The sequence below is a fragment of the Pinus tabuliformis genome, chromosome X (genome assembly GCF_031772625.1).
Source record: "Pinus tabuliformis cultivar Carrire ecotype Pingquan chromosome X, CPIR1, whole genome shotgun sequence".
Classification (NCBI taxonomy): domain Eukaryota; kingdom Viridiplantae; phylum Streptophyta; class Pinopsida; order Pinales; family Pinaceae; genus Pinus; species Pinus tabuliformis.
The window spans coordinates 1,115,101,864-1,115,119,336 of NC_142308.1; the positions used below are offsets into that span (position 1 = coordinate 1,115,101,864).

Consider the following 17,473-nt stretch of genomic DNA (forward strand, 5'->3'; position numbering starts at 1 on the left):
TAGCATCAACATTAGCGGCTTCATTATCAAACTAGGGCAGACCATATCTCACAAACCGACAGTCGGATTGACTTCATTCCACCACCAAAAGTTTCAGCTTCCAGAGGAGGTTCAGATGAACCTACAACGTAGTTCAGATGAGGAGATCTTCTAGGTCACGCAAGTTAATCTTTACTTTTGCAGTTGCAGCTTCAGTTTCAACAGTTTCCGGCTTCAAACTAGGGCAGTCGATATCTTGCAAACCGTTTGTCGGATTGGCTTCATTCCACCACCAAAAGTTGCGGCTTTCAAAGGAGGTTCAGATGAACCTACAAAGCAGTTACAAAGATGAGATCTTCTAGGCCACGCAAGTCAATCTTTACTTCTGCAGTTGCAGCTTCAATTTCAACAGTTTCCGGCTTCAAACTAGGGCAGTCGATATCTTGCAAACCGTTCATCGGATTGACTTCATTCCACCACCAAAAGTTGCATCTTTCAAAGGAGGTTCAGATGAACCTACAACGCAATTCCAAAGAGGAGATCTTCTAGGAAACGCAAGTCAATCTTTACTTCTGCAGTTGCAGCTTCAAATTCAACAGCTTCCGGCTTCACATGTGTGAGAGAGAGAGACCCATTTCAACGCAGTAGAGAAGAGACTCATATCTGCGCAGTAGAGAGAGAGAGAGATGTGATGATATGAGTGAGTCCAAATGAGGAAAATTCCTCTTATATTTATACACAACGTTGGTGGGTGAATAGATGCGACTGTTGGGCTTCTGAGCCTACATGAGTTGTAGGTCGGCTTGATAATAATTCCATAATCAAAATAAATTCATATCTCCATGAATACTTATCGGAATTGGACGATCTTTATATCAATACTACACCTCTCGACGAGAGTAATCTAATAAAAATATTATTAGCCAAAAATAAGATGACCCACATGAATTTTTTCCTTGGTTGCCAATTTTAAGAAGTGTGAAAGGAAAGGATGATGAAGGATTTCCTTCATTTTCCCTTGTAAACAAAGCTATAGGCTATGCATTGATCTATGGATGTGTAGAGATCACCTTAGGTACTTACCAACCTGATGATTTGAATGAGGTTGTGCATTTCACCCAAAGTGCTAATATGCGTAAGGGGTACCAGTGTATCTAATATGATCTTTATCCTTCATAGTATTTAGTACAAACCTCCTGCCACGAACATACCCAACCACCTTCATCTCCCAAGATAACATTGAATAGATTTCCTTTGTTTGTGGATGTGATCTGTCCACTGCAAGGAAAACATATATTTGTCTATTGATCTCAATCCAACTCCACCCATGAGTCTTTTTATCCCTCTACCTTTCATCATTTTTCATTACCCTTTCAATGTTAATCCACTTGCCAAATGCAACATAACTATTTAAGAGACGCACATAAGGGGCGAGCTTGCTAGGTTCCAGCTCAAAAAAGGAGGTTTTCCACACATTGTCCTAGCTTCATATTATTATGTATTTTACATGCACCAAGCAAACAACTCCATACAATTGCATCAGGTTTTATTGGCCTTTTATCGATAAAGTATTGTGCTTCATACAACCACCCAGCTTAGCAAAGAAGTTCAACCATACATATATAGTTCTCCATTGCAGGTGTGATCTGATAACTTTCTCTCATGCAATTAAAATATTTATAGCCTTCATCAAATAGACCTACTTGACTGCATGAAAATAAAATACCAAGGAATGTGTTCATTGAATACAACATGGATATTAATTTACATAAATATTTTTTCTACTCAAGCATTGGTGAGGTAATGTAGGATGCAAAATTTGTCATTCTAAAATGAACCACTTTTCCATTTTAAATTTTTATGTCTGGTAGTGCACATGTACACACATATTCAGAGCAAGCCAGAATAGGCAGAAATTCTAGTATTAAAGCATATTGGAATTTAATGGAATTCATTATATTTTTCTTCTGTCATTTTTCATGAAGGCTTAACACTATTGTGTTTGTGCGAGGGTTGTACTGTGGTTTATTAATTTTTTACTTGGATATTTGTTTAAAGCACACTAAAAAAAAATCCCTTTTAGATACTAACCCTCAAATCCTTATGTCTTCATCCTGGATGAATAATATTGGTGCCAATTACCATGCAAATTAACAAACATACATGTAATAATCATTGATTTTGGCTTTTCAGGGATGAATTAGAGAGCAGATAGAAATTGTGATAATTAGACGCTTGAGGATTTTTCTATAGTACACTATGGTCTATTATTTTTTCTTCATAGTCATGTCAGGTTCCTAAAATGTACATCCACAAAGTCATATTGTCATTCCTTAAGAATTTATCAAAGGCTTGATGTCCACAAGACAGTGAAGTACCCTCACTTTTTTCTACCTTTGTCAACTATTTCTCTAATGATATCTTTTTTATTGAGTGCCTGTTTCTAAAACCTGCCGCATAGCTCCTCTATTATGATTGTTTGCTAGTTTTCTATCTAGCATTGCTTGAATTTTTCTATGATTTTATGGGTTTTTCTTATTGTCAGGTTTTATAGAAGGGTGGATTTGACTTATATTTCTCATTCACTTCTACTATTGCAAAAAACTGGTTTTAAATGTTATGTTGGATACATATCTGATACTTTTAAGTGTTTAGTTGTAGATTTAGACACTTTTCAAGGGACTTTCATCATTCTTTGCTTAAGGTGATTTTTTTTTGGTTGTACCAGGATGAAAGAAACAACAAAGGGGTTTGTCCGAAATGATGGTTACCAATTTTATGACTGAATATTTTGGATGGTCATCTAGGTGTAGTCATCATGTTTTCATTATATCTAGCATTGTTTTTACTATTAATTCAAACACTTCGGAATATATTTATGCATGTGTTGTTGGTATGGCATGCTTTTAATGGAGGAATAATCCCATGCCTGTTAAGATGTGCTGAGTGATTGGAATTGGTGGACTAGCTTGTTTTTGGAAAAATGCATCAAATACCTTATGTTTCATATAAATTGATATTTTCACATTTAGGAGCTAGAGAGTAGTCACACAAGACCCCCCTTTCACCATAAACAAGGATATCATGTCTGCTTTGGTTCCAACTTAAAGAGAATCTATATCATTTCTAAAGATGGCATTCCTAGCTGAAATCTAGATTGTCAGATATTATGCAAATGCTAAAACTTATCCCAGATTGATATGAATATTTCTCTCATGAAAGGTTGCTTAACAATTTTATCTTGAGAAAAGAAAGATGCCTGTCAAGAAAGAGATTCCTATCAATCTGATCACATCCCACATAGAACAACCTCTAATTGGATCATCCATTTGATCCCCAAAAGAACCTATTCTTAGTAAAGGGGAGAAACAAAAGAACATGAGCCCAAAATGTAAGGCCAAGTTTGAAATCTCATGTTACATGCGTAACCATCTTTTGCTGATAAGGCATGCAATATCAATCTATTAGTGTATTAGGATGAAGTTGACCCTTTACTGCTGGGCTGTTATGAATGACCAACCACCCAAGTACTGTCTCCAAAGAAGAGGACTTCCAAATATCTTGACACCTCCTTATATGTAGGATTTGTCAAAGCGTATGATCCATTTTTCATTTCTTAAATGTCAACATGGAGAATTCTAGTTCAACAACATTTTTTGAGTTGCAAAATGTGCATTTGTAGTTCATGCAATCCTGTTACTAGTTTGTGTTCAAGAAGACATGTGATGTTTTTTCTTGAAATTTTGATGTGGGTTGAAGTCTTTGAATTATATAAATTGGCATCTCTAATCATTGTAAAAATAAATACAGTTCTGTTGTTAATCCTCATCTCTGTACAATCATGTGACCTCAATAAAAGTTAAAACCTGTAGTAGCATTTGTCTGCAGATGCACGTTTGATTTGTTAATTTATTCAATGTTGTGCATTGCTCTTGTCATTTTTGTAGTTGATTTATAATAATATCCCTTATTTATCTTCTTCTTGTTTATACAATTTTTACTGGCACTTGGTATGTTCAAACAAGTCCTTTGAATAGATTTACCTGTTTAGCAGACATGTAAATGAACCTTGCTCATAGGTCCTGCTCTTAGAACCAATATTAGCCTGTCCTCTGGTAGCTTTCTAGTTCATATTTGTGTATGAATATTGAAACAACTCAGTGGCATTGATATAGTTGTAAATATGTCCAAAAGTAGTGGGAAATGATAATAAAAAACTGCATACTTGGTTTAGGCTTGAGGATCCAAGAACCACTAGTTTTACTATTATGCACAACACTAGCAATCCCATATGCTATCATGCAGTGTGTTTTGAGATTATAAAGATATTAGAAAATCCCGTCTTCTCTTTTTCGAGTTTGGAGTTGTTATTTTGAACATATATTGTAGTGCATATGTGAAGTTTAAGGGTTTTTCATTTCAAAGACAATTATGATAGTTTAAAATTTTAAAATTTGGAGATGGAATTAACTAATATTGACTCCTTGAAAATATTTAGGTAGGTCTATTGAGATATTATTATTACAAACTATGTGGAAGAAAGTTAATGTATTTTTATTATCCATCAATCCTGCACTAAAGAGTGATGTATTTTTCAAATAATTGACGTGGTTGATACAGTCTCAACTGTAATTTCTATCAAATCTGTGACTCACAACAACACATTTTTTTTGCTTAAATTATAAGTTTGGGAGACTGATTGAAGCTATAATGCAAGTGTTGAGCCTCCATTTTGTCCAAAATTTTCATGATTTACCTGAATAATTTTATGCCTATACTAAGTGTCTATAATCATTATTATTCGTTTTACACATTATTAAGTTATCATTTAGAGGCATTTAGAGCTCACAGTTGTTGATCTATGAACTCTTCTTGTTTTGTTAATTTAATATGAAAATGTCATTAATGTCAGGCTCTTTTGTGGCAGGTGCTAACATTCCTATAGTAGTAATTCCTATACCAGTTTTGCCTGCACCAGCTCTGCCTGCACCAACATGCCTGCACTAATTTGGGGCTTTCATACATTGACACATCTCTAGGGAAATATGAAAGAGGTTTTTGTTCAAAATGGTGTTTGAACACTTCCACATAAGCTAAGATACACCTAGGTTGTACGGATTTATGTTTAGGCAATAATTAATGCCATAGCTCCAAATTTGCAACAGTTTCCAAAATGCCAACTTCTACCTCGATTTCCATGCTGGTGAAGGAGAATAGAGAAATTATGGAACATGGGTTTTGGTTCCAGTATAGCAAAATGACAAAGGCTCAAATCAATTTCTAAAATTCGTAATGGTATTAAAGTTACATAATGGTCTTTGAGGCAGTTTTCTAAAAATAGATTGTTTTTCTAGAATTTTAGCATCTCAAATTTCAAACAGTCATTTTCGGGCATGGTTTCTGAGGTAATGGATCTGAACTAGAACATTCTGAGAGAGGTTATTGTTTCACATATAACAAGCTATATTTCCTCCAAACAACGTTCCTAAATTCATAATGGTTAAGGAGATACACAAAGTTCTTTGGAGGCATTTTGTTTAAAAAAAAATGTTTTTTCCAGAATTGTAGAAAACGGCAAGATTTGGGAAATTCTTGCAAGATCTTCACTCCTTCAATGGGTAAATGGTTGTACTGATATTCTATTGATGAATATCAGTTGGGATTCAATCTCCATGTTGTTTCTAAGGAATAGAGCAAAAATTATTATGAAAGAACATTATAAAAGGAAGGAGTCATGTAGGTGTGAAGGTGGGGTTTTTGTACATGGAAAATTGTATTATGTAAATCATATTTGTTTGCAGGAGGAGGGAATTGATATTACTGTGCAGGAAGGGACGAGATGCGCACTAGTGGGATGATCACTTGAGGGGGCCACTAGAACCAGTGCAACACTGTTTTATGAATTTGTAACAATACTTCTGAAATGAATTTCTTTGGCATTAAATCCTGAATTCTAGTTTCTACTCTGAAATGAGTTTATTTGGCAATCACTTCTCAGTAATTTTGTTTCTCCATATTTTTCTAGATATTATGACTTAATCGCAGGGCAACGAGCTGGCTGGTTGGGCCCACCAGCCAATCTGTTGCCCCAAACCTCTGAACTTTCTTTTGCAGCATTTTAGTTTGCTTGGTGTAAGTGTGATCTTAGGTAATTTCACAATTTCATTCCATAACTCCTTTTATTTTTTAGTCATTTAATTTTCAATTTCATTCCACGAGCTTTATTTCGCTGCTCTAGTTATTTAAGTTTAATATCAATGCTTTTGGATGTATTTTCACAAAGGTTGAACTAAAGTAAATGGTGAATGTTTTAACTGAGTCTCTTATTTATTATTACAAAGATTTACCCTGATCCCATTGCTGCATAACAAAGTCCATTTCCAGGACAAAACGGTGAAATAATTGTTGAGAAAGAATTCTGGTTAACTTAACTTAACATGTATTCATGATTGCCTTTGAATATTATATGAGACGGATTCCTGCACTTTTGTAGAAAAACATTTATTCCTACACTTTTGCAAGCAGATGCCCAAATCAGCATAAGGAAAGATTGTGAATCTTCTTGAAAAATGCTCACAAAATTCTTCATTATAATTAAATGCTGCATATATTATACGGAATTATTTAATAAGAACAGGGTAAACAACACGAATTATATATTAGTTCTTATTGTATATTTCACTTACAACTAAAGTATTGAATTGTCTTTAAGAGAAACAATGCATTATTATCTTGATTCTTTTTAAAGCATTCAATTATTTCCTTAGATTAGTTGGAATGAAGTTGTCATGTGATTTCTAGTTTCATGCTTGCAACATAGCAGTAATTTTTAAGAGGTTTTGCATTCTTTATTTCTTGAATCACTTTCTTTTGAATGGGGCCTACATTCCTTTGTCCCCTAGACAATTGAGGAAGACTTACTGCAGGAGTCAACTCAACCCAGAAGAGGAGCCAGAAGTAGATTCCCGAAGTGTGTTTACTTTGCTTTGAAGAGTCTTGTTTATTTTTCCTGAATGATGCTCCTTTTGAATTTCTTGCAAGAGCTTGGTTTTTATTTAATAGATCCCCAAGGTCATATTATGGCATATATTGTGCTACACCTCTAAGTTTACTTACCTAGATTGACAAATTAAATGTTGGTGTAAATCTTGCATTTATACCGCCCGATATTTTGGCGTCGTTGCCAGGGAGGCGCTTTTCCCTTTCCTTTGCAATTGAATTTCTAGATTAACGAGATTCCCCTTGCTTGATGAAGAATACTGGATGACATTCCCAGAGAGCTCACAAGCCAGGTTTTCCTTTTCGCAAATGAGTGATTTCCTTTATTGCAAAGTGTGATGCCTGATTTGTTTTACTACAATTTAGTTTTTATGAGTAATTTTTCTTTCTGCAAAGTGTGATGCTTGATTTGTTGCAATTATTTTTTTATGAGCAATTTCTTTTACTGTAAAGTGTGCTACTTTTTTTTGCAATAGAGGTTATTTAATTTCTGCAAGTGTGATTTCGTTAGTTTACAATCTTGGGTTGTTATTTTTACTGAAATTGATCTTTTGAGTTTTTCAGGTGCTAAAAGAAACCCCCGCTCTCAATCCAGGTGCTAACAAGACTTTCCAGCTAGCAGGAAAATGTGAGGAAGTGAGATGCTATTCAAAGAATTGTCTCAAATTTTGGCAGAAGCTGGGGTCTTTGCTTCACAAAAAGAACACATCTTGGCATCAATTAGAAATTAGTCTACTCCTCTGGAAGAAGAGAATCATGAAGAACCAGAAGATCTTTCTAGGGAGACTGAGAAGCTATGGATCATTCTTAATGAGGAGAATCCATCAGAAGTAGAGATTGAAGAACACCAACCTGATCCAGCCTGCACTTTAGAGGATGAACAGAGAAGATTGGAGGATTTACCTGATGCACCAGATGTTTTACACGAATCAAATAACCAAGAGTATATGGATCCCATAGAATCCTGGTTTCAGATGACTATCAGTATTCATCCCTCCCTTATCATTCAACAATTGGTAACATCACATCAAGTAATGCAGCTGGTACTTCATGTTCTGGTATTTTCTCGCATATGCTTTCTAAATTTGAACATGAATATGGTTATCCTCTTGTTGCACACTTGGTCCATTGGAAGTCCTCCTATATTTAAAAGGGAGTCTTCCACTTCTTAGGGTAGAGTAGGGTAGAAGAATAAATAAATTCCATGAATAAAGTTGTTACAACAATGCAATTGGAGTTTTGACATTCAAAGCATAGCCACTAAAACTGCTTTAATCCACATCGGTTTTTAACACACAGATCTGTGACAAATCTTGTTCAGTATGATTCACTCTAATACCTCACAATTTTTCAAAAGTAACCATGATTAACCACTCTAATGAAGTTTTCATATGAGATATATATTTTCAGTTTCCCCGAGAAGGTACTATTGGAGAGCCCCCTATCGTGGACCACTCCTGTAAAGAACATAATAAGCTATTCATGAGAATGCTAGAATATTTCAGTCATTATCTGGGATATTTTTAATAAGTCTTTAGGGTAGAGGAACTAGCTAGTAATGATTAGTCATTAAAAAATTTTCACACTATCCCATACTCTTAAGGAGTAGATCTGCCTCCCCACTTATTAAGTAACATTTGAATTTAATTATAATCAGAGTCTACAAAAAATATTTAGGGGAGGATAGGAGGTCTTGTGATGAGTCGACCTACCACGATTATGAGACCTAATGTGTGGCATTACTGCTACTAGTCACTAAGCTAGAGTAATGGCTTTCAGCTGAAAAGCTAGAATACAAGAGGTCTCATCATGAGTCGACTTGTTCATCTGTGTTATTTCTTGTGAGTGGCACTGCCATTAGCTGGTTACCAAGCCAGGACAATGGCCTTCATCTAATTTTTAAAATTAAATAATATAATTCTGAATCTATATCTAGTAAGTGGGACATAGACATTTCGCTGGGTTAAGAGACATCCATGTCAAGGCTATAGATGCCTGCGAGAAGCAGGGCCATATATGTGGTATTAAAGTTAATTCCATACTAAGATTTACTCGGTTATATTTATCTTTCCCTAAAACTCATCATTTTATTTCTTGGACAATGGTTTTAAGATGATTTGAGCATGATGCTTTGGGTTCTATCTTTCAAAAATTAGGAATATTTAATGATGTGGTACCCTTAGTGAAGGTAATTCTTTGTATTAGATTAAGGAGAAATTTACTTTCGCATCTGCATGACAACAAACTTAGAGTGTTCAATTTTTTGATTGGTCCAGGAAAGTGTCATTTTGTTGTATTTTTATCTCCCTTTTCTGGTATCATAACTCACTTAATTTTTATGGTATTTAGAGTGATGAATTACTCAGCGATGATTACTCACCAGATGTTGATGGAAAACAATGTCTATTGATTGTGGTTGCCTCTAAATAAGCACTATGTGACCTAGGTACAAGATTGTTGTATTAGGTGCAGGAATCTTATGGTAATTTTCTTGAAATTGCACCTTTTCAACAAAGATTTGATTTTTTATCATGATTGTTAATAAGAATGTAGACAGGAATAAGAGCTCTGAAATATAGGACAAGCAGAAAATTCATTTGAAACAAGAAAATAGGTATGTGATGTCTATCATCAAGATGCAGTACACTTTTTCCATAATGTTTGGTACAAAGAACTGCTTTCCTGTACCTGATCTGTTACATTACAATTTTACCATTTTTGCACTTGACATCTTCATAAGGGCTGTAACATGGTTTTAGTTGGCAATGTAATAGTGATGTTGCAGACTTAGTGAATTCTTTAAATGATGACATACCATGATATCTTAATATTTCCTTGCAAATATTTTTACTGACACTTTTATCGAGAAGCATACTATGATCTTTAAACATTCCCCCTGCATTCTTCCATGATTTTATAATCTTATGGTTTGGCTTGCATGAGGACATGCAAGAAGGTCAGCATGGGGGAGTGTTGAGCCTCCATTTTGTCCAAATTTTCATGATTTACCTGAATAATTTTATGCCTGTACTGAGTGTCTATAATCATTATTATTTGTTTTACACATTATTAAGTTATTATTTAGAGGCATTTAGAGCTAACAATTGTTGATCTATGAACTCTTCTTGTTTTGTTAATTTAATATGAAAATTTCATTAATGTCAGGCTCTTTTGTGGCAGATGCTAACATTCCTATAGTAGCAGTTATTATACCAATTGTGCATGCACCAGCTTTCCCTGCACCAACATGCCTCCACCAACATGCTTGCACTAATTTGGGGCTTTCATACATTGACACATCTCTAGGGAAATATGAAAGAGGTTTTTGTTCAAAATGGTGTTTGAACACTTCCCAGGTTGTACGGATTTATGTTTAGGAAATAATTAATGTGTCAACCGCAAATTCGCAACAGTTTCTAGAATGCCAACTTTCACCTCGATTTTTGTGAAAGTTAAGGCGAATAGAGAAATTATGGAACATGAGTTTTGGTCCTAGTATAGAGAATTGACAAAGCCTCAAACTGATTTATAAAATTCGTAATGGTATAAAAGTTACATAACAGTCTTTGAGTTAGTTTTATAAAAATAGATTGTTTTTCCATAATTTTAGCATCTCAAATTTCAAACAGTCATTTTTGGGCACGATTTCTGAGGCAATGGATCTGAACCAGAAAATTATGAGAGACTTTATTGTTTCAAATATAACAAGCTATATTACCTTCAAACCAAATTTCGAAATTCATAATGGTTAAGGAGATACACAGAGTTCTTTGGAGGAATTTTGTTAAAAAACCGATTTTTCCAGAATTGTAGAAAACGACCAGATTTGGAAAATTCGTGCTAGATCTTCATTCCTTCAATAGGAAAATGGTTGTACTAATATTATATTGATGAATATCAGTTGGGATTCAATCCCCATGTTGTTTGCTAAGGAATAGAGCTAAAATTATCATGAAAGAGCATTATAAAAGGAAGGAGTCATGTAGGTGTGAAGGCGAGGTTTTTGTATATGGCAGATTGTATTATGTAAATCACATTTATTTGTAGGAGGAGGGAATCAACCTTGTTGTGCAGTAAGGGAGGAGTTGCGCACTAGTGGGATGATCCCTCGAGGGGGCCACTAGAACCAGCTTAAAATTGTTTTATGAATTTGTAACAAGACTTTTGAAATGAATTTCTTTGGCATTAAATTTTGAATTCTGGTTTCTACTCCGAAATGAGTTTATTTGGCAATCACTTCTCAGTAATTTTGGTTCTTCGTAGTGTTCTAAATATTGTGACTTAATTGCTGCAAGGGAAACAAGTTGGATGGTTGGGCACACCAGCGAGTCTGTTGCCCTAAAGCTCTTAACTTTCTTTTTCTGCATTTTAGTTTGCTTGGTGTGAGTGTGATCTTAGATAATTTTACAATTTCATTCCATAGCTCCTTTTCTTTTTCAATCATTTAATTTTCAATTTCATTCCACAAGCTTTATTTTGCTACTCTAGTTATTTAAGTTTACTATCAATGGTTTTGGATGTATTTTCATTAAGGATGAACTAAAGTAAATGGTGAATGTTTTAGCTGCGTCTCTTATTTATTATTACAAATATTTACCCTGATCTCATTGTTGCATAACAAAGTCTATTTCTAGGACGCAATGGTGAAATAATTGTTGAGAAAGAATTCTGGTTAACTTAACTTAACATGTATTCATGATTGCCTTTGAATATTATATGAGACAGATTCCTTCACTTTTGTAGAAAAAACATTTATTCTTGCACTTTTGCGAACAGATGACCTGATCAACATAAGAAAAGATTGTGAATCTTGTTGACAAAACGCTCATAGAATTCTTCATTATAATTAAATTCCACATATATTATAAGGAATTATTTAATAAGATCAGGGTAAACAACACGAATTATATATTGGTTCTTATTGTATATTTCTATTACAACTAAAGTACTGAATTGTCTTTAAGAGAAGAAATGCATTATTATCTTGATTATTTTTAAAGCATTCGGTTATTTCCTTAGAATAGTTGGAATGGAGTTGCCGTGTGATTTCTAGTTTCATGCTTGCAACATAGCAATAATTTTTAAGAGGTTTTGCATTCTTTATTTCTTGAATCACTTTATTTTGAATGGGGCCTACATTCCTTTGTCCCTTGGACAACTAAGGAAGACTTACTGTAGGAGTCAACTCAACCCAGAAGAGGAGCCAGAAATAGATTCCCAGAGTGTGTTTACTTTTCTTTGAAGAGTTTTGTTTATTTTTCCTGAATGATGCTCCTTTTGAATTTCTTGCAAGAGCTTGGTTTTTATTTAACAGATACCTGAGGTTGTATTTTGGCATATATTGTGCTATGCCTCTAATTTTACTTACCTGGATTGACAAATTAAATGTTGGTGTAAATATTGCATTTATATCACCCAACAACAAGCTCAAAGGATCACCTTGCACCTTATATCAGAAATTTTTGATTTCGAAAATATGTCTGAGCAACATAATGTGGATATTAAATCACATATTTATCCTGGTGAGTGACCTAATCTCATGGATGCTCCAAGTTTACCTGATTATCTGGCTGTAAGGAGCATCTATCAGAAATATAGGAAGTCAATCTAGTGGCAGTAGTTCTTTTGTCAATGGTTGGGCCACATAGTGTAACAAATTCTAATATATTAGTTGATTAGGGATGCACTTCTGAAGATGAAATGGTTATTGACTGGAACCCAGTTTCAAATGTGCAGTCAACTTTAAGGTTTGAAAGGAAAGTGGTGGACTCGCATGTCCTTCATTATGAAAGCGTGTGTATGGATGTCCTCAACAACTAGGTCATGGATGATCGTCTACATCTCCTTTCAAGATGTAACTATGGAACTACTTTTGATGGTAATAATTATAATTTCAGCATCAATGAGATAGCAGTTGCAAATGAAGGGAAACCATTCATGGATATAAGTTGCTGTCCTCACCCAACTCAATTGGTTCGATCAAATTCTGAACAATTGACCTTTGCTTGTAGCAGTATGGCTAGATGTATGCTAGACAATAGAGAACAATAATGGATGTGCCAATCATCCTATGGATGGAAGACAAGGATCCTATAAAAGAAAGATAGTGGAAATATTTTCATGTCCATCATATTTAGATGTCCTCCCATCTTCTTCACACTAGGATGATGTCCACCTCCTCCTTACAGCTCCTAGATGGCACACCATCAGAAGCAACCTAAATATTCCTACTACTGCAACAATAATTCCTGTTGTTAGGCTTGAATAAGAACCAATCATACCCAGGGCTAGTGTAGGTGATGTGGGTCTAGATTTCAGAGGTTTATCTATGGCCGGGTAATTAGAAGCTCCCCAGAGAGCTATTCAAGTAAGACACAACCCTCCACATTAATAGGAACAAAGTGTACCTCAAATATGGCCATCTTGAAATGTTGGAAGCTATATAACTGACTTGCAGCCAAATCCTTCACATTCCAAAAGAATATTTTCAAGTGACCACTTTACAGAAATAGGTTAGATGAAGATGGTGACCTCCCCCCTTTGATGTCATTGGAGAAATTCATGGAAGTTTTTAAAAACTTGGGTGTTTACCCTCATATTCTGCAATGGAGAATTCAAATAAAGCAATGGTCCTCTAAAGTTTTTTTTAATCATCTTGTTCTTAAAATTGAAACCAGTCATATCTAGGTAATAGACTGCTCAAAATATACTTACTACCAAATGTGTGATTTTAATTTTTTACATATCAAATTTGATTTTGAATATTGATTTGTGTTCTTTCCAAGATGGTTCATGAAAATGACAACAAAGCTTTGGATTTCTATCAACTTAACATAATTAGGTAGTAATGTACCAAATTTTGGAGTCTCTTTTGTTGCTTCATCTGATAATGTTGCTAATGAGTTATAGACAACATTTACCCTTGATGAGGATGGACTTCTTCATTAGTTACATGCTACTCTCATACAAACATGAGATGCTCCTCCTAGTAAGTTACATTACTTAAAAGTGTTGGGTGCAAATTTTATGTTGTTAAAAGGTTGAACATTGCATTACAAGTCACTCTAAAAGCTAAATGTTTCTATATCTAATGAGTTCTTTGCAAGCTCAATGTTCAATTCCTTGATGTTGGGTCACTTTTAGGCTTGAAATGTTGAGGTTTCAAAGAAATAATGCAGTGCTCCACCTTTTAACATGTTTTATGTTTAACATATTTGAATACTTTCTATTCAAATTGTATTCCTTGTATCTATAATTATTGTGTGTTGAATTCTATCTTGAATGTATCTCCACAACCCCATCTTTACTGGGCCTTTAGCCTACGAAAGAGAAACCTTTCAATCCACTTATTCAATAATGTTTGGATGTCGTGACTGAACATCAAAGGTTGCATGCATTGATGAAAAGAGAGTGGGTTAAGGGGTTGTTACCACAGAGTAGTTTTCATGCAGATTACACAATACAACAGAATAAAGGTAAAAACATATTTAGGTTTGATTTTGAGTAATACTAGTATGGGTTCCTGACTTTCTCAATCAAGTAGTAACTTCCTAAGTATAGTTCTAATTTGTATGGGGAAATGTGTTGAACTTGTAGAAATAACGTGTGAAGAAGTATGAGTTAGAAGGAAGGGCATAATTTTATGATAAAGTAAATAAAACATGGACTTTGGAACTGCCCACAAATTCACATCTTCTTCTATATCTTTTTTTTCCACTTTTGGAGCATTTGCAGTGGATGCTGCAAGTGGAACCTACTTCTTATCTAAGTACAAAGTCAAGCAATAATACTTTATTTTTCGGTATCCTGCTTCCCAAAGAAATATTTACGGAGAAGTATGTTTCATAATTTTCCTTTATTCCTATTATTTTTCACCCCGGAGCATGTGTACTAGTAGTGGGAAAGCATAGAACCCCTGTTTTTGTATACTATATTAAAAAGTTATAATTTTCTCTTCAAGTATGTTGGCCAAAACTGAATTATCTAGTTTGAATGAGATCAATTCATTCACATATAATTGTAATAAATCCTTGTTAGATTATGTGTAAATTCTAATAGAAAATATGCCCAGAAAAGCTCCACAACATATAATAGGTAGACTATGACTTGTATATATACGGTGAAGTTAAAACAATTGGCAATGATGTTAAGGTTCTTGTGTGAAACTACAACAAAATAAATTTAATTGAGCATTAAATGATAAATGGATGCAATTTTCATTTTTTCTTTATTATTTGTATCCTTTTTTTTTTCAATTAAATATAAGCATTGAATTTGAGCCAAAGTGCAAATTCAAGGGACTAAATATAATGCACATTTCTATGTATGATACATATGAAACAACAATATAGAAGTTAATGACAAAAGAAATGTATAATATTTTTAGAATATGAGTGAAACAAGGAGTCTCCTCATGTAGACTCGTTCAAAGATGGCTTCCACAAAGAGCAAAAGGTGACAGGATGAATCTTCAACCATAGAGAAATACACCCATCCTCTAAACGCATCTCCAATTTGAATCATGTTTATGAAGAATGGCTCTTGCACAACGAATTTCTTTGTCACTAGGGATATGACACAAAAATCCCCCTTCCCTAACTCTACTAACCCACTTCAAATGGCTCTCTTTTCTCTCCACACGAGAAGCACTATCATATCCTACATTATTAACTAACCCCATGCCAGACTCACCTTCAACCATGTGCCTCTCCTCAAACTTTCTCCCCTTGAAACATACGCTAGTGGAATCCAATAATCTTCATAGATGATCTACAGAGTTCTTAAATATTTATATGAAATCAGGAGTGGTTAATATCATTATCGCTCATGAAAAACACTTGGGGATTTAGGTCCTTTATGAATTTGATGAACTTACCATGGGGGGGGGGACTAATGTTAACTAATTGTCTTCGCCTTCATTTTTTTCCAAGCCCTCCCCTAAGAGTTGATGAAGATGAAATTGTGCACATATAGCTAATGCCTTGTCCTATTTGACCCCTAGCGATTTCCCTGGTAAGGGAATCTAGGGGTTGTGCAATGACATTGACTTCAATTTCAAGGTTCAAAGTCTTTGCATACGTCTTCAAATGGTTAGGGAAGTCATTGGAAGGAGTTCCAGCTAAAAAGGGTGCCCTGAGACTGTTTGCTATGATAGTTAGCCTTTGGAGACTAGGAGGCTAGTTGGTATTCTAGTCAATGGCTCCATGAATGTGGTCCATGGTATTCCCTGAAAAACACCAATGTCTATTACATGAAGAGTGTTATTGGTCTGGCCTTCAGAGGCTTCGAGAAAATATTTATTGGCTATGGTGTACAATGATTGATACCATGGACTTGCCTCATGAAACTTGATGAAAGCCCTGTGAAAAAACTTTGAATCTCAAGAGAGGAATTCCAAGCAAGGAAGAGATGTGTCAGGATGCATAATATTGGTAATGAATGCTCTTAACGCATGTGTTGCAAGCCTATGGTTTTCATCACATGATATTGATGCAAGATCATGGAGGACCCATATGAGATGTTGAATGCGAACAATGTTATTGTTCTCTATAGCTACTGCACAAGGGTTTAGTAGTTTCTCAACCCATCTAGATTCCTTGGGAAGTTTAGGTGGGCTAGTCTGGCATCCACCTGAAGGAAGACAGTCCCTGAATATTCTGAAGGGACTGTTTGCCTTGCTCATAAAGAAAAGCATCATGCTCAAGACTCTACAAGAGGAAGAGGTGGACGAAGAGGAAGAGGAAGATATTTCAGAGGCAGGGGGGGCAGACATTCTCAAGGAGAAAAGGCAGATCTGCATTGCATTCGCTGCAAACGAAATGGATCACATGATGCTTCTACATGCAAGCTACCGTGGGACAAAATTGAACAGAAAAGAAACCAGCAGAAAGGTAAAACTGATGATACAGACAAAGGTAAAGCACCTGAATCCGCTCACTATATTGAGGCACAATGTAACATTGGAGTAAATGAAGATTTGTTTAATGCTTCACTTGCTTCTTCAAAAAATGATTGGTTGCTTGATTCAGGAGCAACCTGTCATATGACTCATAGGAAAGATTTTTTTGAAGATTTCACTGACAATGTTGATGGAGCAGTATACTTTGCAGATCAGTCAAAAATCAAGCCATCAGGGCTTGGCACAATCAGGCTTAAATTGCCTGGTCTTCCAGACTTTCTTCTGGATCATGTTCTATATCTCCCACAACTCAAGAGAAACTTGCTATCCTTGGTCCACATCCGCCAGCAAGGTCACTCCATTCATATGTTTGATGGCAAGCTTGAGGTAAGAAAAGCATCTGACCACTCACTTGTCATGAGGAGAATAAAAGAAGAAAGACTTCTCAAACTGGAAGGAACCTCTGCTCATGCACAACATTTCTCATATATTTCTCATCATGAAGAAGGTACACTTCCATCAAGTTTATTATGGCATGCTAGATTTGGACATTTAAACTATGACAGTCTCCGCTTATTGAAGAAAAATGGTGTTGCT

The 17,473-nt window shown here is 35.0% G+C and overlaps 1 pseudogene; it reads right to left on the bottom strand.

Moving 5' to 3' along the window:
* Positions 1 to 15,389: 15,389 nt before the first annotated feature.
* Positions 15,390 to 16,660, bottom strand: LOC149143719 (protein NODULATION SIGNALING PATHWAY 1-like; annotated as a pseudogene).
* Between the last annotated feature and the right edge of the window lie 813 nt (positions 16,661 to 17,473).